This window comes from Podarcis melisellensis, assembly GCF_964234715.1.
Source record: "Podarcis melisellensis genome assembly, chromosome: 16".
Lineage (NCBI taxonomy): Eukaryota > Metazoa > Chordata > Lepidosauria > Squamata > Lacertidae > Podarcis > Podarcis melisellensis.
The window spans coordinates 3,640,366-3,666,218 of record NC_138533.1 but is presented as its reverse complement, the minus strand read 5'-3'; the positions used below and the strand labels follow the sequence as shown (position 1 = coordinate 3,666,218).

The window sequence follows — 25,853 nt, the reverse complement described above, 5'->3', positions numbered from 1 at the left end:
ATCTGATTGCCTTTCCTGGTAGTCTGGCCATTCCTTTGAGATGGTGATTTCCCAATTCCTGAGACAATAGGAAGGTTACCTCACCCCCCTCCCTCCTAGCAGAGAAAACATTTGGTCAGTTTGGGAATAAAAAATGGTTTCAGGTCGGTCTTCCTGTGCTGATCTATGTACGTGCTTGGTTTGTACATTTATGAACATTTATTATACAGTGGTACCTCAGATTAAGTACTTAATTCGTTCGGGAGGTCCGTTCTTAACCTGAAACTGTTCTTAACCTGAAGCACCACTTTAGCTAATGGGGCTTCCTGCTGCCGCCGCTCCGCCACTGTGTGATTTCTGTTCTCATCCTGAAGCAAAGTTCTTAACCTGAAGCACTATTTCTGGGTTAGCGGAGTCTATAACCTGAAGCATCTGTAACCTGAAGCGTATGTAACCCAAGGTACCACTGTATATATAAGACCTTAAATTTTATTATTGCAATGGGGAGGGAAGCAGAAGATAACAATATTCTAAACCACAATAATGACCCCTGAACCCCATCCTTAAAATATCAATGACTTCCCTTCTTCTCTTTCCCTGGTTCATTTTGCATATCATAAACCCCTGCATATTTTACAATTCTTCCCCCCCCCAAAAAAATTAATTGGTTTTCACAATATTATAAACAAACAAACAAACAAACAAACATAAATCATAGCCTTAATGAAAATTACACTTATTAACTTTGTTAAGTGACTTCCTCGCTTCCCCTTGGTTGAATTTCATTGCATGTCCTTTTAATGGTTTTCCAAATCCCAATTTTTATGAAATTTAACATCCTTAAATCTTCACCTTATGGAATTAAACATATTAATTCGTCACTTAACATAAATAAAATCCTAAGCCAATTAAGTATCTGCAAGCTATTTTCAATTAATTTAACTTAACAAATTTAACTAGATAATCATTAAATTTATTCCACTCTTCCTGATACTCCTCTGTGGGCAATTCTAATGGCCCGACCCAGTAGAAGACAGCTTCCTATTTCCCTGCCTACGACAGGCTGTTCTCCAGAACCACGAGGACTAGAAACTTAACTATTCTTTTTAAAGGAAACTCCATAGCTCAGGGACAGAGTATCTGCTTTGCATGTAGAACGTCCCAGGTTAAATCCCCAACACCTCCAAGTAGGTCAGTATTGACTTTAGGCCCTCTGTGGTTCTCTCTCTCTCTCCCTCTCTCTCCCTCCCTCCCCCCCAGGAATCTCTCCCTAAGCCACAGGCCTCACCTGTCCTGCTCCACCTTCTCCTGGGGTGCTTTTGACTGAACGGAGGAGCTCCACCAGTTAATTACGGATCGTGCAAGGCAGGAAACCAGCAGCCAAAGTTTGCCTTAGCACTTTATATCCATGCTTGGAAGAGCATCACCTGTTGAACTTCAGCCTTCTAGGCTGCAGGGATAAAGGCAAAGAGAGAGGGGTCCATGAAGCGTCTCAACAGACCTCCAATCATTTAATCAGCTGGGATACTGGTCAGGAAAAGTCTCCAGATGGCTAGAAACCTCTCTGCATGATGGTTATAATAACCTTAAAGAATGCTTAAATAAAATGATGGATTAATGGTATCCAGATAAATGATTTAGGATGTGTCAAGGTGTTCTAAATGTTTGCTGAAAAATATGGTGGGACATTTTCTTATGCTTGGAGGACTTGCAAAAAAAGCCAGGAAATATTAGATACAAATACATACATTGATGCAAATTTTTTTTAAAAAATTGTAACATTCAGTTGAAGGCAGAACTTTTCCTGCTAGGAATAATACAATTAGAAAAAGAACATTTCAATAAATGATCACAGCAGCAAGACTTTTATATGTGCAAAGATGGAAAGATCTATCATGACCCACCGTGCAGGAATAGTTGCTAAAATTATTGGACTTAGTTGACCTGTTTAATCAGAAAAAAAAATCTTTGTCAATATTTTCTTCAGACTGGGATCTCCTTATAGACCTATTGCATGAAAAAGAAAACGCACTTAGGATATCTGGGTTTGAGGACTGAAGAAAATGTTGGTTTATATAGAGTAGAATTGTTCGGTGTTTTATCAGAGTGGGTGTTTTGCATACTTCTCTGCATATAGAGAGCTATATTTATAGAATCTGAAAGTCTCTTTCTTTCTTTCTTTCTTTCTTTCTTTCTTTCTTTCTTTCTTTCTTTCTTTTCTTCCTCCTTTGGGTTTGTGTTTTCAATTAGTTTTTTATCTTTGTGTCTTTTAAAATTTATGTATATTTGTATCTCTTTTTATCTTTATATATTTTCTTTCCAACTTTAATAAAATTTATTGGCAGGAAAAAAAGAGAATTCTCTCTGTGTTTTGGAATGAGACACCCATCACGGTTTGGAGGAAACGGTCCTAATTCTCCTGTTAAAAGGAAAAGACGGCGATCACACTGATATCTCAACTTTTCTTCCCAGGAGCTCATGGTGACATAGTTGGTTTTCTTCCCTCTCCCTCTCTTCCTCATTTCATCTTCACAACAACCCTGAGAGGTAGCTTAAGGCTGAGATACTGTGACACTCCATTTCTTTTACGGGATTTTTGCCCACAGTAGTAGATATGATGATCATCCAAACTGAATTTGCCCATTCCCGTCCATTTTTGTTCACTGATGCCCAGGATGTCAATATTTATTCCTGCCATCTCATTTTTGACCACCTCCAACTTACCCAGGTTCATGGTTCTTACATTCCAGGTTCCTATGCAATATTTTTCTTTACAGCATTGGACTTTCCTTTTGCTTCCAGGCATATCCACAACTGAGCGTCCTTTTGGCTTTGGCCCAGCCGCTTCATCAGCTCTGAATCTACTTGTACTTGTCCCCCGCTCTTCCTCAGTAGCATGTTGGACGCCTTCCGACCTGAGGGGCTCATCTTCCAGCAGCGTAACTTTTATATGCCTGTTGTCTTTGTCCATGGAGTTTTCTTGGCAGGGATACTGGAGTGGCTTGCCGGTTTCTGCTCCAGGTGGATCACGTTGGGTCAAAACTCTCCACTATGACCTGTTCATCTTGGGTGGCCCTGCACGGCATAGTTCATAGCTTCTCTGAGTTATTCAGGCCCCTTTGCCACGACAAGGCAGTGATCCATAAAGGAGAGGTCAGTGTGACAGCAGTCATGAAAATAAAAGATGCCTGCTTCTTGGGAGAAAAGCAATGACAAACCTGGACAGCATCTTAAAAAGCAGAGACGATGGTCTTGCCAACAAAGGTCCGTATAGTTAAAGCCATGGTTTTCCCTGTAGTGATGTATGGAAGTGAGAGCTGGACCATAAAGAAGGCTGATAGCCAAAGAACTGATTCTTTTGAATTCTGGTGCTGGAGGAGACTCTTGAGAGTCCCATGGACTGCAAGAAGATCAAACCTCTCCATTCTGAGGGAAATCGGCCCTGAGTGCTCACGGGAAGGACAGATCCTGAAGCTGAGGCTCCAATACTTTGGCCACCTTGTGAGAAGAGAAGACTCCCTGGAAAAGACCGTGATGTTGGGAAAGATGGAGGGCACAAGGAGAAGGGGACCACAGAGGACGAGATGGTGGGACAGTGTTCTCAAAGCTACCAGCATGAGTTTGACCAAACTGCGGGAGGCAGTGGAAGACAGGAGTGCCTGGCGTGCTCTGGTCCAAGGGGTCACGAAGAGGCGGACACGACTAAATGACTAAACAACAACAACAACTGTGACTGGCCCAAGGTCACACATCCAGCAGGCTTCATGCCTGAGCAGGGTTTTGAACCCTGGTCTGCAAGCTCCTGGTCTGACACTACACCAAGCAGAGGAAGAAACAGGGTGTGGTTCAGAGCTCCTGGGAACTGTAGTTTTAGGGAGTACTTAGATTTCTGCTCATTGTACTACAATTCCCTGCTGATGAAGAGGAGAGACAAGCAGAGTGTGCCACCAGGTGGCGCTGTGGGACAGCAGGAAATAGAAAGAGCATGGAAGCAAACACCTTTTGGATTATTTCTTTATTTACAATATTTCTTCTGTATCTGCAATACGTTAAAGCCCCTTATCAGGAACACAGCCTCCCAGAAAGTACTTGCTGGAAAGATGAACCTTAAACAACCTGTTCCAGAACTGGGCAGAAGATCTTCATTTCACAATATGCCACACAAATGTAAAAGTTCTGGAGCTTGCTAACTTTCTGCTAACACAACAACAAAATGAGTCTGTGAATTTCACAGCAATAATCCTCAACGGGGTCTCCATACGAGATCCTGGTCTGAAGATGTTTGCACTGTTTCATCAAGCCGTTTTTGCTGCTTTCAGTCGTGCCTAACACAACTTGCTGGGTGCACAATGAGGACTAGCCTCGTGCTTTATGATGTTGTTGTTTGTTTGTTTGTTTCTACCCTGCACATCTGGCTGGGTGTCCCCAGCCACTCTGGGCGGCTTCCAACTGAATATTAAAAACAATACAGCATCAGACATTAAAAACTTCCCTAAACAGGGTTGCATTCAGTTGTCTTTTAAAAGTAAAATAGTTGTTTATCTCTTTGACATCTGGCGGGAGGGGGTTCCACAGGGCGGGTGCCACCACCGAGAAGGCCCTCTGTCTGGTTCCCTGTAACCTCACTTCTCGCAGGGAGGGAACCGCCAGGAGACCCTCGGAGCTGGACCTCAGGGTCCGGGCAGAACGATGGGGGTGGAGATGCTCCTTCAGGTCTACTGGGCCGAGGCTGCTTAGTACAGGCATAGGCAAACTCGGCCCTCCAGATGTTTTGGGACTACAACTCCCATTATCCCTGACCACTGGTCCTGTTAGCTAGGGATGATGGGAGTTGTAGTCCCAAAGCATCTGGAAGGCCAAGTTTGCCTATGCCTGGTTTAGGGCTTTCGAGGCCAGCACCAACACTTTGAATTGTGCTTGGAAACGTACAGTGGTACCTCGGGTTAAGTACTTAATTCATTCCAGAGCTCTGTTCTTAACCTGAAACTGTTCTTAACCTGAAGCACCACTTTAGCTAATGGGGCCTCCTGCTGCTGCCGCGCCACCGCAGCACGATTTCTGTTCTCATCCTGAAGCAAAGTTCTTAACCCAAGGTGCTATTTCTGGGTTAGCGGAGTCTGTAACCTGAAGCGTATGTAACCTGAAGCGTGTGTAACCCAAGGTACCACTGTACTGGGAGCCAATGAAGATCTTTCAGGACTGGTGTTATATGGTCTCGGCGGCCGCTCCCAGTCCCCAGTCTAGCTGCCGCATTCTGGATTACAGTAGTTGTAGTTTCCAAGTCACCTTCTGGTGTTATCTTGTGGGTCAGCAGCAGAGCAGAGCCTCAGCCTTGCCTGCCCAAGGTCCTGGGTTCAGCTGGTAGAAAGTCCCTTTTGCCTGAAACTTTGGAGAACTGCTGGCAGACCGTGTCGACCTCGCTGAACTAGGTGAAGCAATGCTGTGACTCATCTTCCTCGAAGCAGCAGTCCAACTGGAGTGAAGGGAGGGGGAATCGGGCATTGCCCCCTTCTTTTTCTGCCCCCCCCATGAGAGATGCTGCCAGCCCGTGCAAGCACCGCTGCACCAACACACTCACAAAGCCCGCTTCCTCCGCCACTCCTCTGAAGCGTCACTCAACCCGGGGCAGCTTAGACACTGGGTGGGGTGAGCTTTGCCCCCCTCCCCAACTTCTCTCCCCCCCCATGAGCTGCTGCCAGCCAGTGCCGACAACCCTGATCTACGTGGACCAACGCTCTGACTCCGGCGCCAAGCTGCTTATCCTCTGGAGTGGCAAGTCCAACCCCCGGGGTCTCCTTAGCCACGTGGGCGAGGCGGAGGGAAGCAATGGGGAAAATTGGGGTCCCCCCTCCCCATTTCCCTCACCCTCCCTCCAATTTCTTTCCAGCTCCAACCTCTCTTTTGCAAAACTGGTGAGTCAGGCGTGGAAAAGAGAGAAGCTCCTTTTTTTTGCAGAAAGAAAGAAAGAAAGAAAGAAAGAAAGAAAGAAAGAAAGAAAGGGGGAGCAATGGGGAAAATTGGGGTCCCCCCTCCCCATTTCCCTCCCCCTCCCCCCAATTTCTTTCCAGCTCCAACCTCTCTTTTGCAAAACTGGTGAGTCAGGCGTGGAAAAGAGAGAAGCTCCTTTTTTTTGCAAAAAGAAAGAAAGAAAGAAAGAAAGAAAGAAAGAGGGAGCAATGGGGAAAATTGGGGTCCCCCCTCCCCATTTCCCTCCCCCTCCCCCCAATTTCTTTCCAGCTCCAACCTCTCTTTTGCAAAACTGGTGAGCCAGGCGTGGAAAAGAGAGAACCTCCTTTTTTTGCAAATAGAAAGAAAAAAGAAAGAAAGAAAAGTGCGGGGGGGGAGGGAAAAAGAGAGAAGAGCCCTCCCTTGGGTAGGAGGGGCTCTATCCGGAATCCGGAAAGAGAGAGACCCACCCTCCGAGTGACGGGCAGGCCCCTCCCTCCCCCCTCCTCCAAAGTGGGACAACACCCACACCCCTCCGCGCGCCCTCCCCCGCCAGCAAAGTGGGTGAGTCAGTGGATGGCCGGAGAGATGGATGGAGGGGGAGGGGAGGCGCGGGGACGCGCCGTGCCAGGCTCTGCCCTCGATTGCTAAGGCTTGGCTATTCCCCCCCCCCCAAAAAAAAAGTGGTGGTTTTTTTTTTACGATATCGAATTAATGTTGCCAGTGGCTCCGGCCAGCCGCGCGCGGGGCTGCTAACCTGATCCGTCCCGGGGCGACGTCATTTCTCCAACAACTCCCAGGGCCCCCCCCACTACGCGCGCAACCCCCCCCCCAAAAAAAGAAGGCTGCTTTTTACTTTGTATTTATTTATTTTCTGCCCCTTCCCATCAACAGCAGCAGTTCCCCCCCCGCGCGCTTTGGATCAAAGAGGAGGAGCAGGAGCGAAAGAGAGATTGCGCCCCCTAACCTCACCTCCCACCCCCCCCCAATTTTTTTATTTTAAAACAGGCAAACCCCCCCGCCCCCCAAAAGAGAGAAGGGGAGATTCCGCAGAGATCTGCTAGACTTCCTGGTGCAAAACGTGAGTGGATCCCTCGTCTTTTCTCTGTGCGCCCTGATGTTTTGCAACAAGTTGGGTATCTCTTTTTTCTCCCCCACTTTGCTTTCCTTCCACGAGCTTCTCTTCAACCCCCCCTCCAAAAAAACCCCCCTCCTCTCTCCTTGCAATCCTGCCCACCCCCTTCTTGCTCCGGGTTCAGGAAACTGCGAGCGGAAGGAGGTTTGTGTCATGAGTAACTTTGTGGCTCCAGGCGCGGCTCCGCTTTGCGCGTTTCCATTTCGGCGGCGCTGCGCCAAAGGCGAGTTGATTCCTAATTATTTGGGGAGGTTTTGTTTGTGTGTTTTGTTTGGTAGGGTGAGGTTTTTTTTGGGGGGGGGAGACATACACCCTCATTTATTCCCCTTTCCTCGCCCCAACTCTTCTCCCGCTTTCTCTCTTCCGTCATGTAAACAGACTATAAACCGGATCGATATCTCCCCCCCGCGCCGTCGCCACTCCCGGCTTAAAGGAAAAATATTCTTGGGCACTTTCCAGTATGTATTACTCACCGAGAAGACTCAGCTCCATTGATTTCATGGATTATTATTATTGGGGGGGGGGTCTGGTTTCGGATCGGGGCCGATCCTCACGCCGCTTACTCGGGAGTAAGCCTCAATGGAAGTCAACGGGGCTTGCTTCCGAGTAGGCATGGCAAAAGCTCTTCTTGCAATCCAGATATACTTGGGAGTAGACCCATCGCCATTAAGGGCGCACGCATTAATCGCGGGGCGTCTGCACCTCCTTACGGCATAGCGCATCTGCTCCTCTTACCGGGAATTTTGGCTTTTTAAAGAGTGTTTTTGCACCGGATCGGGCGCGGCCTTTACTCTAGAGTAACCCCGGCTTGCTCTGCGTTTTGGAAAGGGGGGATTAAACTCCCGGCGAAGCCTGCGGGCCCCCGGCCGGTTTGACGCGGGACTCCAGGAGCGCGCTTACTCGGGAGTAAGCGGGCTCAGCGGCCCTGCACCAGGAAGCCCTGGAGCTCCAGGATCCGGAGGAAAGGGCGAGTCTGCTCGGAAGGAAGCCCCGCGGGGGCCTAACGGCGCTTACTCGCAAGTAAAGGCGCGGGGGATCGGGGCCTCGGAGCTCCGCGCACGGGGCTTTGAATGGCTAAAGTATTATTTGGCAATGGGGCGGATCCTTTGCACGGGGCGCCCCTCCCTCGCTCCCTCCCCCGCTTCCCAATGACTAATTTCCATCCAGGGATTTTTTTTTTTGGTGTGGGGCTGGGGGCAGGCAGGATCGACCCACACTTCCATCCACCCCACATTGCACACGATTCGGATTCACTTGCGGGAGGAAGAACCCCGGAGGTAATGCTCTTTTCTCTCTCTCGGAAAATTAAGAATTCTTCTTCTCCTTTTTTTTTAATTAAAAACCCCTGTTTCCTCCAGAATCCTATTATAGAAGGGGGTTTCCAGGTCTTTCTTCCTTTTCCCCAGTTTATAGGACTCCCCACCTTATTCCCCCCCCCAAAAAAAACCTTTTTGCATCTATATAAAAAAGTTTGAAAGGCACTTTGTAGAGGTGAACCTTTTTATTTTTGAGGGAAGTGTGTTTTGGAGAGGAAAGGAAGAGAAATGTGTTTATTTCCAGAAAAAAGGGTTTGTCTGACACATTTTTTTCCCACTTGGGGACGGTTTTTCCTCCCCTCTGTGGCTGCCAGGGGAAAATAGACTTTGTTTCGGACACTTTTTGGGGCTCGGGCGAGAACTCCCTTCAAGTAAATGTTCAGCGAAAGTGGGGAGAAGAAGAGGGGGGCAGGACAGGGAGAATTCGGTGCCCCCACCCTTAAATTTCCACCCTTTGTATCATTGCTAGCGTCTCCCTTCTCTCTTTTCTCTCCTGATTTATGGGGTCCATTGTCCCAGCCATAATGGCCCATTATCTGACAGCTTTATCCAAGAATCCTGTGTCTTAAAGCCATGTTTACACATAACCACTCAGAGTTTGGGAGAGGTTCCTGGCATGCCTCTCCAAAGTGTGCTTCATCGCTGTAGGATATCAGTTTATCTTTTCCTCCAGAGCATGGGTAGGCAAACTAAGGCCTGGGGGCCGGATCCGGCCCAATCGCCTTCTAAATCTGGCCCACAAACGGTCTGGCAATCAGCGTGTTTCTACATGAGTAGAATGTGTCCTTTTATTTAAAATGCACCTCTGGGTTATTTGTGGGGCATAGGAATTTGTTCATATTTTTTTCCTCCAAAATATAATCCGGCCCCCCACAAGGTCTGAAGGTCAGTGGACCGGCCCCCTGCTGAGAAAGATTGCTGACCCCTGCCCCAAAGTCTCCCTTCCTTCTCTCTTCCGCTCTTTTCTTCGATCCAGGAAGTGCCAGTCTCCCTTTTTGAGGCCTACACCAAATCTTTGCCACCCTGATGTGTATGTGTGCAACTTTCCCCCCTGCAAATCGAGGGCACCCTGGCATCCCGGAACCAGTTAGTGATCCTTGATCTGGGTGGGGAAAAATCTCCCCCCTCTTGAGTGTGGCCATGGCAGGCCTGTCTCCCCCCTCCTCCTTCCTTTCTGTTTGCGAAAGTACATTTGCGGCACCCTCAGGTCTGTCCAAACTAAACCGATAGTTGTGGTGTTGTTTTTTAAAGCCTTTCCCTTCCGGGGTTTTCAGAAAGGAGAGCGGTGCATGCGTTTGAATATGGCACACCTGAATCTAGCCTCTGTTTGCTTTTCTAACTTTCCGAAAGGCTGGGTTAAAAAACAGAAATATTGGCGTGCAACAGCCTTTGCCCAGTCGCCGCGTAGGATTAAATCATAGTCGTGGACTAGCATTTTTTTTAAAAAAAATGCTTCCGCTGCTGGATTAAAAAACTCCCTGAAGTTGCTAGCTTTCAGGCCTGCGCAGGCTGAGGCCATAACTTCATTTTTTTATGGCGTGGGGCTGCACTCAGCGGACTCCCATTCAGAGTAGATTGAAATTAACCGCATTTATTAGCTTCGCAGGGTCTACTCTGTGTAGGAGTCGCCCTCGGGCAGGCATCCCCAAACTCAGCCCTCCAGATGTTTTGGGACTACAACTCCCATCATCCCTAGCTCACAGGACCAGTGGTCAGGGACAATGGGAATTGTGGTCCCAAAAACATCTGGAGGGCCGAGTTTGGGGGTGCCTGCCCTTGGGAGTGCTTTGTTTTGTTTTGTGCATTTATTTACTTTGGTGCAGAGATCCTTTGGCCCTCCAAGGTGTCGCTGAACTACGTTTCCCATCCTCATGCCTGGCCATGCATGCTGGCACTAATGGGAGTTGTAGTTTGGGAGCCTCTGAAGGGCCAAAGTTCCCCCACATCCGGTTTCCTTGAAAGATTTATCCATTGCTTTCTAGGGTAAGTGATTTTGGGGTTTACCGTCGCCTGCCTTTCGTTACTTGCCCTTACTTGCCCTTATTATTGGCAAGGCTGAGCTGTGCACTAAAGCTTCTCTTGTGACCTGTTGCTGATTTCAAAACTTGGACTGCGTGGATCCCAAATTTACCTTGAAAAGACTGGGCTTTGCACCCCAGAACCTGGCAGAATTTAGCATAGAAATAGAAGATTTCTGAAGCAACTGGCAAGGGCGAGTCACCTGGTTTTCCAATTGCAGGGGGCAACTTGTTTGTTTATTTTTTATTTTAGCACAAACTCATCTTCTTTTATTGGATTTTACACTGTGCAAATTTCCTTCGGATTTCCTACAATGCAACATTGTATTCGTAAATGTTTCCAAAACGGATTTGTTGTGGTTACCCTACTTATCATAATGACAAATCCTTATTATATGATTAACCATCAAGCATCCTTTACACAAGAAACCCTCATTTTAAGGAATTAAGTCCTCAGTATACCATTTTTATCCACATTCCATATCCATATCAGTCTGATTAATAATCATTATCACTGGGTTGGATGCAGCGTTAGTCCTACTCATGTGCCTAATTACTGTCCATTAATGAGTCGAAGTAGAACTTAGTTAGGTAACACCCAGAATGACTAGTCTTTACTATCATCAATCTTTCAATATGCCTGTCCTTACCATAGAGAAGAATCCCGTAAAATAAACAATTACAAATCCATATTACACAATTTGTGGAAATTATCGTTCTACTCTTACATGTCTTCTGCACTCCCAATAAATCCGAAAACCTTTTTCAAGTCAAACAGCCAGGCATAGGCTCCACATTTTAGTGAATACCTGGCCATATCCTTAGGTGTCTGTGTTTCGTCCAGACTGTAGGCTGGCTCTCTGTGACAGGCAGTTGGAAACATTCGGCCTGTCAGCTCTCTGAAAACCAGCTCTTGCTTGGCCAGACTGTATATATAGTCTCTCAGTGTGGTGCATGGTCTTTGAGAAGCTGTCAGCAAAGACAACCAAGTATGGACCAACCATGTTCCGAAGAAGGATGTACAAAATTACTTTCTGCCTATATACAAAAAATGTAAGGCTGTCGTCATGCTGCAGTTCTCCTAGCCACCAATAGGTGCTTACGCTTTCTCCAGTATAAAAGCCTGCCATAATAATAATAATAACAATACGAAGAAGTATTCATTGGAATTCAGAAGTTCAACAGGGGGAGAGAGGGCCCATCTGACCTCAAGTGGGACATCCACAAAACGGCCCACAACACGAAACTGGTGGGTCTGAGCTGAGCCACAGGGGATCCTCAGTAATGACTCTCCCCAGGGCATATGCAGTAAAGGTAAAGGGACCCCTGACCATTAGGTCCAGTTGCGGACGACTCTGGGGTTGCGGCGCTCATCTCGCTTTACTGGCTGAGGGAGCCGGCGTACAGCTTCCGCGTCATGTGGCCAGCAGGACTAAGCCACTTCTGGCGAACCAGAGCAGCGTACGGAAACGCTGTTTACCTTCCCGCGGGAGTGGTACCTATTTATCTACTTTCACTTTGAGGTGCTTTCAAACTGCTAGGTTGGCAGGAGCTGGGACTGAGCAACGGGAGCTCACCCCGTTGTGGGGGTTCGAACCGCCGACCTTCTGATCGGCAAGTCCTAGGTTCTGTGGTTTAACCCACAGCGCCACCCGCATCCCTGGGGTGCAAAAAACTGCTCAGCGCCCCCAATTTTTTTTCTGCCTGGCTCTTCAATCCCCAGACACCAAATCTCAGCCCCACACTCTCGGCCTGGCATCCCTGAGAGCCTGGTGCCCGGGTGCCCCGCACCCCTAGGGCCTATGGGTAAGCCAGCCCTGCCAAGGCCTCATATCAAAGAATCTAGGGAACTGTAGTTTCCCCTTTCACAGAGCTGCGATTCCCAGCACCCCTGGTGTGGAAGTGATCTTGTTGTTGTTGTTTAGTCGTTTAGTCGTGTCCGCCTCTTTGTGACCCCCTGGACCAGAGCACGCCAGGCCCTCCTGTCTTCCACTGCCTCCCGCAGTTTGCTCAAACTCACGCTGGTAGCTTCGAGAACACTGTCCCACCATCTCGTCCTCTGGCGTCTCCTTCTCCTTGCGCCCTCCATCTTTCCCAACATCAGGGTCTTTTCCAGGGAGTCTTCTCTTCTCATGAGGTGGCCAAAGTCTTGGAGCCTCAGCTTCAGGATCTGTCCTTCCAGTGAGCACTCAGGGCTGATTTCCTTCAGAATGGAGAGGTTGGATCTTCTTGCAGTCCATGGGACTCTCCAGAGTCTCCTCCAGCACCAGAATTCAAAAGCATCCATTCTTCGGCGATCAGCCTTCTTTATGGTCCAGCTCTCACTTCCATACATCACTACTGGGAAAACCAGAGCTTTAACAATACGGACCTTTGTTGGCAAGGTGATCTTAGGATGGGGCAACTACGAGTAAGGCTTGCAGCATCTGGGTCTTTTTATTTTTTGCTTCAGGGGAAAGGTGAGCAAACGAAGCTGATGAAGTCACCGGAGGGGACAGCCCTCTTGCGCCCACGTCCTGCTTGTGGCCTTCCCTAAATGGGCAACTGCCTGGCCACTGTGAGAATGGGATGGTGGGTTTTGTCCCGGTCCAGCAAGGCCTTTTCTCACGTTCTAATGGAACCTCCACGCCCAGGGGCAGTCTCTCTTGGCGTCACAGTTCCCAGGGAGATTTGGCCACTGTAAGAGCCATAGGCTGGCCTAGAGGGGTCATTGGCCTGATCCTGGCAGCCTCTTCTTATGTCTTAGGTGTGGATGGGTGTTTGGAGGTAAAGGTAAAGGGACCCCTGACCATTAGGTCCAGTCGTGACCGATTCTGGGGTTGCGGTGCTCATCTCGCTTTATTGGCTGAGGGAGCCGGCGTACAGCTTCTAGGTCATGTGGCCAGCATGACTAAGCCGCTTCTGGTGAACCAGAGCAGCGCACGGAAACACCGTTTACCTTCCCGCCAGAGTGGTACCTATTTATCTACTTGCACTTTGACGTGCTTTCAAACTACTAGGTTGGCAGGAGCTGGGACTGAGCAACAGGAGCTCACCCCATTGCGGGGATTCGAACCGCTGACCTTCTGATCGGCAAGTCCTAGGCTCTGTGGTTTAACCCGCAGCACCACCCACGTCCCTGGGTGTTTGGAGAGTTCCCTGCAAATAGAAAAAGAGTGCCTTTAGAGAAGCAGGAGTTTTTTGAAGTAGTTGGTGGCAGATCTGTTGGATGCGGGGAATAAATAACAGGACGGTTTTCTTGAGCCTACGCTGTGCTTGGGTGGGTGGCAAACCTTTGATCGCAGTAAGGCTTTAATGCTCTTAATGGATTTGGCTGCAGTTACCTGTTTTGCATCTGATCTTGGTTGGGGGAGAGAGGAAAATACCCGAAGGGCAAGTTTCAAAGCTTTTTGTGTATGGATTTTTCCGCACTCCTAAACCTCCCGTATCTGAAAAAGGCCATTAGGTGTCCTTCCTCCCCTTCCCTCCAGGTAAGGCAACTGCAAATGGCTATTATTGGGATTTTACCGATTGGTTTGCCTCGATAGCCTGCTTTTTTCCTTCAAAGAGCGTGGTTTCTCTGCCGCCTCATTTAATCCCCACATCAACCCTGCGAGGCTGAGAGGGAGAGTCACTGGGGCCCCCAAGGGCTCCCTCGGCGAGCTTAGTGGCCGAGCTTGAACCCTGGTTCCTCCCAAATCCTGGTCCAGTCCTCTAACCACTACGCCACACTGCCTTTCGATGGAGCGGCGCTTGCGGAATCGGCTCAGGTGCTTTGGAGAGCCTCCTTGGGGCAGGATGAGTGCCCCTTGTCAGGATGAGGGCCCTGTTGAGCCCAGCAATCTAGTTTACCCAATCAGTTTTAAGAGGTGGGTGTGCATTACTTCAAAATGTGATCGGCTAGCACTGTGTTGATTGGGGGGGGTCTCTGCTGAATGGGGCTCCTTACCTGTGCTTCCCCCTGCCCCCAGTCCTACCTTGACTGCACCAGGTGCTAAAGTCAAGAGCCCTCAGCTACTCTTGGTCGCCAGCTGACAGTTTGCCAAATAATTTGCAAAATTCACCATTGGAGGCAATAGATCTCATTAGGACAGAGTGCTGCTTCTGTGTTTTGGGTTCTGCCTTTGGGGTTCCAGTTGCCCCATGTGCTTGGCCCTTGTGGGAACAGGATCCTGAGCTCGATGGGCCCTCATGGGCCTGATCCAGCACCCTACGCCCTTGCATTCTCGGGGCCCTTCTCTTCGCCAGCTTCAAATATTGCCTATTGCAAAATAAATTCTCTTTCTGTTGGCACCTGTGAGCAGATGCAAATAAGTCTTACGGAAGCCGCTTGCGTCTCTTGTTGCTGTGCGCAGGTAATTAAGTCTAGCATCCTTTGAAGGTGAAAAGCTTTACGTTTCGTGCTGGCCTTTGCCAGTTGGCAGCCTCGGGGCCAGATTGATGTGTTCTTGCAGCTCTCTGCCGATGATAATAATATATATTATTATAATATCTATTATTATTTTTATTAGCTGGAGGAGCACTTGCAGCTTAATCACAGGACAAGTCTCTTCGCACACAGACGCTCCTAGGCTCAGTCCCTGAAATCTCCTGGCAGGGCAGTCAGAGAGCTATGTCCTCAGACTCATGAGGACTGGAATCTTGCTCTGTTTGGAAGAGAGGTGCTGTAGCTCAGTGGTTAGAGCACCTGCTGCGCCTGCAGAAGGTCCCAGCTTCAACCTTCACTATCTGAGGCTGGGAGCGACCCCTTGTCTGCTTTTCTCTGGGTCTGACTGACCCAAAGCCCTTCTCTGTTTGCATTTTAATTCAGAACCAGGCTTTTTCTTTTAAGGGGGAGCGCTGTGGCTCAAAGAATCAGCTCTGCGTGCCGGAGGTCTCAGGTAAAAAACCTGCCATCTGCAGGTAAGTCAGTGTTTCCCAACATCCAGAACCCTGCAGACCACGGCCAGCCAGTGTTGACAAAACTGAATTACCGTATTTTTCGCTCTGTAGGGCGCACCGGACCATAGGGCGCACCTAGGTTTTTTTGGGGGGGGGGAATAAAGAAAAAAAATTATTCCCCCCCCCCAGCCCCAAAGAGCAAAGAAGCCGAGACCGCTAGCGGGATCCATCCCGCTGGCTGTCTTGGCTTCCTCTTTAGCCATGCACAACCTCTTCAGCCGGGAGAGGCTTCGCTTGACTTTGGCAGAAGCCAAGACAGCCAGCGGGATGGATCCCGCTCGCTGTCTTGGTTCCTTTTTAGCCGCAGGGCTGGGGTGCAACCTCGCCTTCGCTCCCGGAGCTTGCTGCTATCCGCAAGCCTTCTGAGCCCGGGGGGAACTCCCGCCGGGCTCCCCAGGCTTGCGGATATCTGCCTGAAGCCCGCGATGCGCTGTGCAGCGCTCCCCAGGTTTCGGGATGCAGGCTGCTATCCGCAAGCCTTGGGAGCCCAGCGGGAACTCCCGCCGTGCTCCGAAGGCTTGTGGATAGCTTCCTGAAGCCTGGAGAGCGAGAGAGGTCGGTGCGCACCAGCCCCTCTCGCTCTCCAGGCTTCAGCGAAAGCCTGCATTCGCCCCATAGGACGCACACACATTTCCCCTTCATTTTTGGAGGGGAAAAAGTGCGTCCTATAGGGCGAAAAATACGGTAGATGGAGCAATGTTCTGACTCGATTGGAGGCAGCTCCTCATCCTCCTGTCTCTCCAGTTCTGCGTTTCTAAGGCTCCCCCCATCCCTGTGCTACCAACTCGGACAGGCAGCCTCCAGATTATGATAGCTTTGTCCTCTTTGGAACCCATATCAGGATAGGCTGTTGAACTCAATGGCCCTTCAGAAGGGCTCCTCTCCCGTCTGGATAGTGGCACCTCCATGCCCAGGAGGAGTTGCCCTTAGAAGGCCTGTCGCTGTGGGAAACGCACCTTCGTGACGTGCTTTTGAGTGTCCCTTTTTAAAACACCTGAGTCGGCCGCTGCGGCGACCAGGCCGACCCATGATAGAAGTGCTCTTGTTTTGCTCCCGGGTCCCAAAAGCAGGGCTTGCTGTTCAAAAAAGAAATGTGGTACCTCCATTTACGGATGGGATCTGTTCTGGAGGTCCGGCCGTATCCCAAAAAGTCCGTACCCAGGTGGGGCCCTTCTGCGCACGCACATGGCACGATTGAGCGCATCTGCACATGTGCGCACGGCAAAATCCAGAAGTACATATTTCCAGGTTTGCTGCATTCGCAACCCAAAGTTTACGTATCCCTCTGGATACATAACCCGAGGTATGGTGACTGGGGGCGGCCGCCGAAACCACATAACACTGGTCTTGAAAGACCTACATTGGCTCCCAGGATGTTTCCGAGCACAATTCAAAGTGTTGGTGCTGACCTTTAAAGCCCTAAACGGCCTTGGCCCAGTAGACCTGAAGGAGCGTCTCCACCCCCATCGTCCAGCCAGTACACTGAGTTCCAGTGCCGAGGGCCTTCTGGCGGTTCCCTCATTGTGAGAAGCAAAGCTACAGGGAACCAGGCAGAGGGCCTTCTCGGTGGTGGTACCCGCCCTGTGGAACACCCTCCCATCAGATGTCAAAGCAATAAACAACTACAGTGGTGCCCCGCAAGACGAAATTAATTCGTTCCGCAATTTTTGTCGTCTAGCGAATTTTTCGTCTTGCGAAGCACGAAATCCCATAGGAATGCATTGAAAATCAATTAATGCGTTCCTATGGTCAAAAAAGGTCTAAACAAAGCCAAATTTGGTACAACAACAGTTTATTAACTGCTCTTTAAAGTCACACATACTGTAAAGAGCAGTTCAAAAACTGAAGGGAAAATAAATTAACTTTATAAACAAAACATGTCTTTGTTTTTAGACGTCGCGAGACGTTTTCGTCTTGCGAAGCAAGCCCATAGGGGAAATTCGTCTTGCGAGGCAAATCGAAAACGGAAAAACCTTTCGTCTAGCGAGTTTTTTGTCTTGCGAGGCATTCGTCTTGCGAGGTACCACTGTACCTGACATTCAGAAGATATCTTAAGGGAAGTTTTTAATGTGTGACATTTTAGTGTATTTTTGGTCTCTGTGGAAGCTGCCCAGAGTGGCTGGGGAAACCCAGCCAGATGGGCGGGGTACAAATAATAAATTACTATTATTATTATTACCACCACTGTACTGTACCTTTCCATGTATAACACGAGGATTATTTACATGAAAGTAATGCTTAAAAATTGGGGCCATCTTATACACGGGTAGTGCTGTGTGGGGGACGGGTGACTGGTTGCTGCTGCCAGCTGGAGATTGTCAGCGGTGGTAGTGTGGGTTAGTGGTGGCTGCGTCAATGATTTGATTTGGCGGCCGCTGGCTGAGAGTTATCAGACGTTTGGTGGCCTTTTTGTTGCGTGGGATAGGAAGCGTTGTTCAGGCGGGTGAGCGGTTCTCATCAATCCCCCCCCGAAAATATCAACAACTCTGGGCAATCTCCCCCCATTTTCTTAATTTTAGGTCGCACAAAATAGGAGGCGTCTTACACACAGGGGCATGTTATACACAGGAAAATACAGTACAGTGGTACCTCGGGTTAAGAACTTAATTCGTTCCGGAGGTCCGTTCTTAACCTGAAACTGTACTTAACCTGAAGCACCACTTTAGCTAATGGGGCCTCCCGCTGCTGCCGCACCGCCGGAGCACAATTTCTGTTCTCGTCCTGAAGCCAAGTTCTTTACCCAAGGTAATATTTCTGGGTTAGCGGAGTCTGTAACCTGAAGCGTATGTAACCTGAAGCGTATGTAACCCGAGGTACCACTGCAATATATCTGCCCGATCCGTTGAAGCAGCCATCTTTTGGAAAGAGCAATGGCAAGCACATACCGTATTTTTCGCTCTATAAGACGCACCAGACCATAAGACGCACCTAGTTTTTGGAGGAGGAAAACAAGAAAAAATATATTCTGAATCTCAGAAGCCAGAACAGCAAGAGGGATCGCTACGCAGCGAAAGCAGCAATCCCTCTTGCTGTTCTGGCTTCTGGGATAGCTGCGCAGCCTGCATTCGCTCCATCAGACGCACAGACATTTCCCCTTACTTTTTAGGAGGGGAAAAGTGAGTCTTGTAGAGCAAAAAATACGGTAATTTCCCCGCCTTCCTAAATTGCAAGATGACCGTCGAGGAGCCCTGGCGGACTCCCACCCTCTGAACTGAAGGCTTAAAAGATAAAACAGAATTCAGCCGCCCTGCAAGGAGAACCCGACCTCCACTTGCCGTCCTCTGTTTCTCTCCCCACCCCACGCAAACGCCTTGAAACTTTTCCCCAAGCAGATCTGCGCAATATTTGTCCTGGCAATTGAAACCCTTTTGGGGATTGCTCCATGGGGGGGGGGATGGGACGGGATGGGCAGAGGCTACTGGCAGGACAGGAATGGTCTCCCTCGCAAAGTTCCTCTGCCCAGCCAACTGGCACAAGACATGGGAACTTTCATCCACTTTCTCGTCCTCTGGGCCTCATCCAGCCCATGAGGATCAGCGGCGTGTACCTCTGAAAGAAGCAGAACTGCCAAGATTGAAATGGCTGCTTCCGATTGGCCAAAGTCCCTTCTGCACCACCTTGCCCCCTCCCCCATGGCATGCTGATGGTGGGCGTGGCCAGTGGCAAAAGTGGGTGGGGCAAATGGCTATTTATTTTTAAAAGATTTTTCTTTTCTTTATATATATATAAATTTTTACTAGTTTTTTTAACATATCATTTCCAACAATAACTAAACATACTTATATCTTATACATTTTTTTGACTTCCATCAATCACATCTGAAAACTTTCCAATCTGTTCACTTAATTTGCATTTCTTACTCTCACTATTTCATTTAAATCTCATTCCTCAATATCTCAAATCTCAATATATTTCATATATTTCTCCTTACAAAACTTCTTGTAGTCCTACTAGCGTAATTTGTTAGTTACAGTGGTACCTCAGGTTACATACACTTCAGGTTACATACGCTTCAGGTTACAGACTCCACTAACCCAGAAATAGTACCTCTGGTTAAGAACTTTGCTTCAGGATGAGAACAGAAATCGTGCTCCGGCAGTGTGGCAGCAGTGGGAGGCCCCATTAGCTAAAGTGGTGCTTCAGGTTAAGAACAGTTTCAGGTTAAGAACAGACCTCCAGAACGAATTAAGTACTTAACCTGAGGTACCACTGTACAGTTGCTCTTCGAACAGTTCATATATTTCTTCCAATCTTCTGTAAATCTCTGGTCCTGCAAGTTTCAAATCCTTCCTGTCAGTTTATCCAATTCTTATTTTTAAAAGATTTTTCATATTGCTCTCTATAGCCACAGCTGTCGCTCTCTAATGGTTTGACTTCATCCTCGAAGGCGAAACTTCTATAAACCACAGATTATAAGCCTAGGCGTCAAATGGCTCCTTAAACCAGGGTTATAGTCGACAAAACGGAATGTCTAGTTGCCATTTTGGGGCAAGAGGGCTCGAAAGTCAGTTTTCAAATGATGGACTGACTGTGATTGGTTCTCAGTTAAACATCTGGCTAGTTCAGAAGGCAACCTTGATCTTGATTACGAACTTAAAGAAGAAAAGTCACTTGATCCCAGGAAAGTTCATAAATATATATATATATATATTGGCCTATTCCGACCTGTTTTTCTTAATGGTGAAACAGACCAACTGTGAGCAGGACAATGGGGTGAATGAAGACAAGTGGCAACAATTGTTGTTCGCTGCTCCTGCACAAGGCTGCGCAGAAAAACCATTTTGGTTCCCGAAAATCATTCTTATTGTGCAGGTCAATGGACAGAATTCTACAGGGTGGGGTATTAGTGTGTGAAAACAGTCCAGATCCAGTGATCTCCCAGGTGGCAGAGATTTTCGCTTGGTCGCAAGGGGCCGAAAGCAGGGTGCAAAATTTGCCTGGGGCCTGGATTTCAAACACTGCAAAGGCGGTCGCCTCCATTGTCTGCCGGATTTATGTATAAGCTAAACAAGCTATAACTTAGGGCCCCACTCTCTTGGGGGCCCCAAAAAAATTTAAAGAAAAAAACCACCTGCATGTACATTTCCAAAATATAAGATAAAAAACAAGTAAAATAAAAGCTACATATATCAACAGTGTTTTGTGTTGTGTAGGCTCCTATGATGTAAGTCATGGGCTCCTCCTGCTAGCCTGCTCCCTCAAATATCACTGCTTTGTTCCTTTCTATATATAGGGTGCCTACATTCTGCATGGACTGGTTGCAGGGCAACATGTGCAAATGGATTTAGATACCTAGCGGGTCCATCAATTACCATTTAGCATATACAGTCATACCTCGTGTTACATTTGCTTTATGATACGTTTTTTCAGGTTGCGTCCCGCGGCGACCCGCAAGTACCGGAAAGGGTTACTTCCGGGTTTCACCGCTGCGGGTTGCGTTCTGCTCATGTTGCGAACGGGGCTCCGGAACGGATCCTGTTCGCAACCAGAGGTACCACTGTATTCAGCACAAAAAAACAGGACAATTTGTTGTGGACAAAGGATAGCTGGAGATATAAAGGGCCCCATGACCTTCAGGAGCTGAGGGCCTCATCAAACCTGAATCTGGCCCTGAGTCCATGCGCACACGGGGTGTGACCTGGTGTTTTGCAACCCTTGGCAGCCGCCGCAGTTAATAGAAGGCACTAATGTGCTTCTCTTTCCCTGCCCACACATCTTATGGGGCTTCTAAGTGAGAAGAGGGAGACAACCCCAGGCTGGTAGGAAACGTTTCGCGGAAAGAAAGATAATCAGGTGACAGCAAAAACTGCAAAAAATAATAATTAGCAGGGGCAATTAGAGTAAGATCTGTTATCTGATGATTGATGTAAACCTCAAAAATGTATTTTGTATAGTTTTTACCTCTATCTGCAGTTCATTATATTTTATTTTATTGCTACAGTTCGTGGCTGATGTAGATAAAGATTTTTTTGATCTGATCTTATGTGGAAGGATGTGTGAAGACTTCCACTATGAGTAATGGCGGGTGCCGAAACCCAAATAATTTTTAATTTTTTTAAAATTTAAATCAGATTTTTAAAATAATATGCTTTTGGAGGAAAAATCAATCTAAAGACAGTTTTCTATTTAAGTTACATTATACCCCAAAGGCTATTCAAGAAATATGGATTTGTTTTAAGTTTTTCATGTGTGCTAAAACTCAGTGTAAGGTTTTTTTTATTATTGTTGTTTAACGACATCAGTTAACATGGATACATATGCTATAATGTTATTGTTTTAGTCAAATACATTGTTTAAATTGTTATTAAGGAAGGGGTTACTTTCCCCCCCTTCCAATAAAGGTACGGCAGAAAAGTTGTCCAAATATAAACAGTTAACTTATTAAACCTCACAATAATGTCATAGTTATCGGTCTATATATTTCTAAGAGTATAACTGAATCAGTGATTTTTGATATAACTGTAAAAACTACTCTGAAAATGTATTATTCCAAAAACGGAACCTTCATCTGGTTGGGAAATATTAAGATTATACCAGCAAGAATTGAGTCTTTCTGTAAAAGAAATTTGATCTACTGTATTTTTTCGTGTATGAGACGCCCCCTATTTGGGCGGACTCCAAATTAAGAAAACGCCCCCTCAGCCGTTTACATTTGGACAACTTTTCTGCTGTGATTTATTGGAAGGAGAAAAATAATCATTTCCTTAATAACAATTTATTCAACTAAAACAATAACATTATAGCATATGTATCCATGTTTATTAACCGATGTGGTTAAACAATTAAAAACAACTTAGACTGAGTTCTAGCACACATGAAGAATTTAAAAACAAATCCTTATTTCCTGAGGAATAGCCTTTGGACTATCATGTAACTTAAATAGAAAACTATCCTCCGAAATTTATTTTAAAAATCCAATTTAATTTTTAAAAATCTGAGTTTTAAATATATATTTTTAAAAATCATTGGTTTTTCTCCACCCTGGTTTGTGCTATCTCTTGTCTGTGTCTTGCATTGGCGGACAGAACTATTCTGAGTGAGTGGGAAGGGAATTGGCTCAGAAATTCAAATAGTGCACCTTTGAAAAAGGTTGGCCGTCCGCTTGCATTAAGGAGCTCATCATAAAAATGAGCTGCTTTTGTTTTTCTGGCAACTTAGCGCCAAATCGGTTGGGGAGAAACAGCCTGCTTTTTTGTCCAAAGTCGGTCAGCAAAACTATCTGTGCCTTTAATCTTCCTCTCTTTATTTCCCCAACAATAGACAATCCTGCCCTAGTTTCTGAAGTAGGGGAATGTCTGATAAAACGGAGCGTCTTTTTCTTCCCTCTCCCCTCCCCTCCCTGCTTTCCTTTCATGCCTGGGTCATTTTGGGGAATGTTCCACTGCGCAAAGGAACCTTTTCCTATCTAGACAGGCTGGATGCGGGTATCAAATTCGTTGGCGTTCTTTGCGACCGTGCGCAAAAAAATAATAATGCTTTATCGCCCTCAGCTCTGCGATTTGGCTCCCAGAGGCCCTGGGGAACGCAAGTCTGTTTAAACATTATAAAATGAAATAACAAATTAAAAGATATCCCTCTCTCCAGAGGGCAAATGGGGACAGTTAATTTGTCAAGAGCTTAGTTCTAGGAAACAAGTGGTCCTTCTTTGTAAACAGTGGCATTGTTTAAACAGGGACACTGTGCTAAATTGTGTGTTAGCCTGGCTTTGTCTGGTGCTAGGATTTTGTTTTGCTGGAATAAAAATAATAATTATTATTATTCCGCCTCTCTCGGCCTGAGACGCTCTCTCTTGGCGTGGCTTGCTGCATTTGAAAAATGCATTTTAGTGTCATTGGTTTTTGTTTTGTTTTTTGCAAATATTGAAACCTGCTAAACTGGACTCTTGTCAGAAGCCGGAGATTTTCTTAACACAGAAAACAAAAAGCAGCATATTACAGTGGTACCTCGGGTTACATAAGCTTCAGGTTACATATGCTTCAGGTTACAGACTCTGCTAACCCAGAAATAGTGCTTCAGGTTAAGAACTTAGCTTCAGGATAAGAACAGAAATTGGGCTCCGGCGGCGCAGCAGCAGCAGGAGGCCCCATTAGCGAAAGTGGTGCTTCAGCTTAAGAACAGTTTCAGGTTAAGAACGAACCTCTGGAACGAATTAAGTACTTAACCCGAGGTACCACTGTACTCTGGATGGCATCAGGGTGGTTTAGGGAAGCTTTTAATGTTTGATGCATTACTGTATTTTAATATTTTGTTGAAAGCCGCCCAGAGTGGCTGGGGAAGCCCAGCCAGATGGGCAGGGTATGAATAATAAATTATTATTATTATTATTATTATTTTGATACTGCTTCAACCTACAAAAGTTTTTGGGGAGACATGCTCCTTCATCTGTGCATAGCTCATCACTGAAATCCTGTATGTTTGCATTCCCCAAATGTTGTGGACTGTTTTTTTAAAAAAAGAAATAAATTCACCCTTGTTACACTTTTATAAGAACCCCTCTAGATGGGCATAACACAGTATCATTTAAGCTAATATCAGAAGAGCGTGGCTGCAGGATTCATCATCATAATTTTTAATTTGTATATCGTCTTTCTATCTTACAATACTCAAGGCGGTTTACAAGCTAAAGAAACAAAAAATGTACAGTCATACCTTGGGTAGAAGTCGCTTCAGGTTAAGCATTTTCAGGTTGCACTTTGCAACGGAGCGCGCAGACGCTCGCGCATGCGCAGACACTCAAAATGACGTCATGCGCGGAAGCGATGAATCGGAACCTGCGCAGATGAGGGTTGCGTCTGCTTCAGGATACGAACGGGGCTCTGGAATGAATCCTGTTCGTATCCAGAGGTACCACTGTACATCTTATAACAATCTAATGCAATACAGTGGTACCTCGGGTTACATACGCTTCAGGTTACAGACTCCGCTAACCCAGAAATATTACCTCGGGTTAAGAACTTTGCTTCAGGATGAGAACAGAAATCGTGCTCCGAGGCCCCATTAGCTAAAGTGCTGTTTCAGGTTAAGAACAGTTTCAGGTTAAGAACGGACCTCCGGAACGAATTAAGTACTTAACCCGAGGTACCACTGTACAAAAATGTGATAATAAAACGTAACTTTAAAATAGGCAACCTACATCAAAATGTAACATTCAGCAATCATTAAAATAGTATAAAATAATAATATCAACATATAAAAGTTAAACAGAAATCCTCTCAGCAGTTACAATAAATAATATCTAAACTATAATCAATAAAACCACGGCAAGCCACAGTATATAAAACAATAGAATATGCATTGAGAAGCAGAGACTAGAGAGCAGAGCAAGGCAGGTGGAAGGAGGCCTGATGGAGTCTCTCCCCTCGCAGTTCTTCCTCCAGGAACAGCTCCCTTATGAGGACTCCCACGGCCGGAGGATTAGGCCGCAGGGAAGGGCCGTTTTAAAAAGATGGAGAGCAGCCCTGCACCTGAAGCAGGTGAGATGCCCCAAAGGACCTGGGAATGAAGGTAGACTGCCTCTGGGCCTGGAGGTTCCATCAGAACAATAGTCTCCAGCAGCCTTTCTCAACCTGTGGATCCTCAGATGTTGTTGGACTACAACTCCCATCACCCCTAGCTAGCAAGGCCAGAGCTCAGGAACGATGGGAGTTGTAGTCCAACAACATCTGGGGACCCACAGGCTGAGAACCGCTGGTCCAGAGGCAGAGAGGCAGAGAACAGCCATGGCGCTAGGAGCTATCGATTGCTTTATCCCCCTCCGTGAGCCTGTCTAATCCGCTTTTAACGCCAATCCAGTTGGTGAGCATCGCTGCCTCCTGCAGTGATAAATTTCCACAGTTTAACTTTGGTTGGGGAATCATCGCAGCTCATAAAAGCGAAAGGACGTCCGGACCTTCCACTATAAATCCACCGTCGATGCCCCATAATCGCGCCAGTTCCAGATGGTGGAATACAACACACAGGTTTCCTCGCTGGCCCAAATAGGACTCATTTAGCCAGCTAGCCCTGGTGACCATCTAATGTTTATTGGATGGATTTCCCCCCTAAATTGATTTTTGAATTCTGAATTTATTGTTATTCACGTTTTATACTGTTTCATGCTGGTTTTTTGTTGCATCAATTAAATGTTTTCAATTTGTTGTCAGCCGCCCTGAGCCCGGTTTTCTGAACCGGGAAAGGCGGGGTGTAAATAAAAAAATAATATTATTATTATTATTATTATTATTATTATTATTATTATTATTATTATCATACACCCAGAAAGGCATTGCCATCTGAATTTTTTATCCATTTAAACATGCAGATCTTCTTTTCTCAAGCCAAAGGCTTTTTTTTTTTAGCCGATTAACCATACAGCAAAATCGGTGCGAAAACATCAGCCCATTCGTTAACGACTACACCTGCCTTTTCCGCGGGGCGTAATTTTGCCGCCGGTTGAAAAAGCTTTTTCAATCGGCGACTTGACACTAAGCCAGCTTGGCGCCTTCTGGGTGTCGTGGCCGTTGGCGGGAGTTGTAGTCCGAGGCGGTGGTGCTTGCTGGT

The 25,853-nt window shown here is 46.9% G+C and overlaps 1 protein-coding gene and 1 long non-coding RNA gene across 6 annotated transcripts in view; one reads left to right on the top strand and one right to left on the bottom strand.

The window, feature by feature from the left end:
* Positions 1-25,853, top strand: part of CERS2 (ceramide synthase 2) — a 161,206-nt gene that overhangs the window by 106,656 nt on the left and 28,697 nt on the right. The window contains exon 2 of one of the 5 annotated variants that reach the window (XM_081891825.1): positions 6,967-7,006. The exons of 1 other annotated variant lie outside the window; for it this stretch is intronic. The gene's annotated coding sequence lies outside the window, so the exon portion shown is untranslated. Of the gene's footprint in view, positions 1-6,753; positions 7,007-7,210; positions 7,284-8,180; positions 8,338-25,853 lie in introns of those variants that run through there. 3 more of the 5 variants (XM_081891824.1, XM_081891828.1, XM_081891826.1) reach the window with 3 other exon arrangements.
* The window catches only part of LOC309358811, a 55,290-nt gene that overhangs the window by 27,005 nt on the left and 2,432 nt on the right, over positions 1-25,853 (bottom strand). The gene's annotated exons all lie outside the window — the stretch shown is intronic.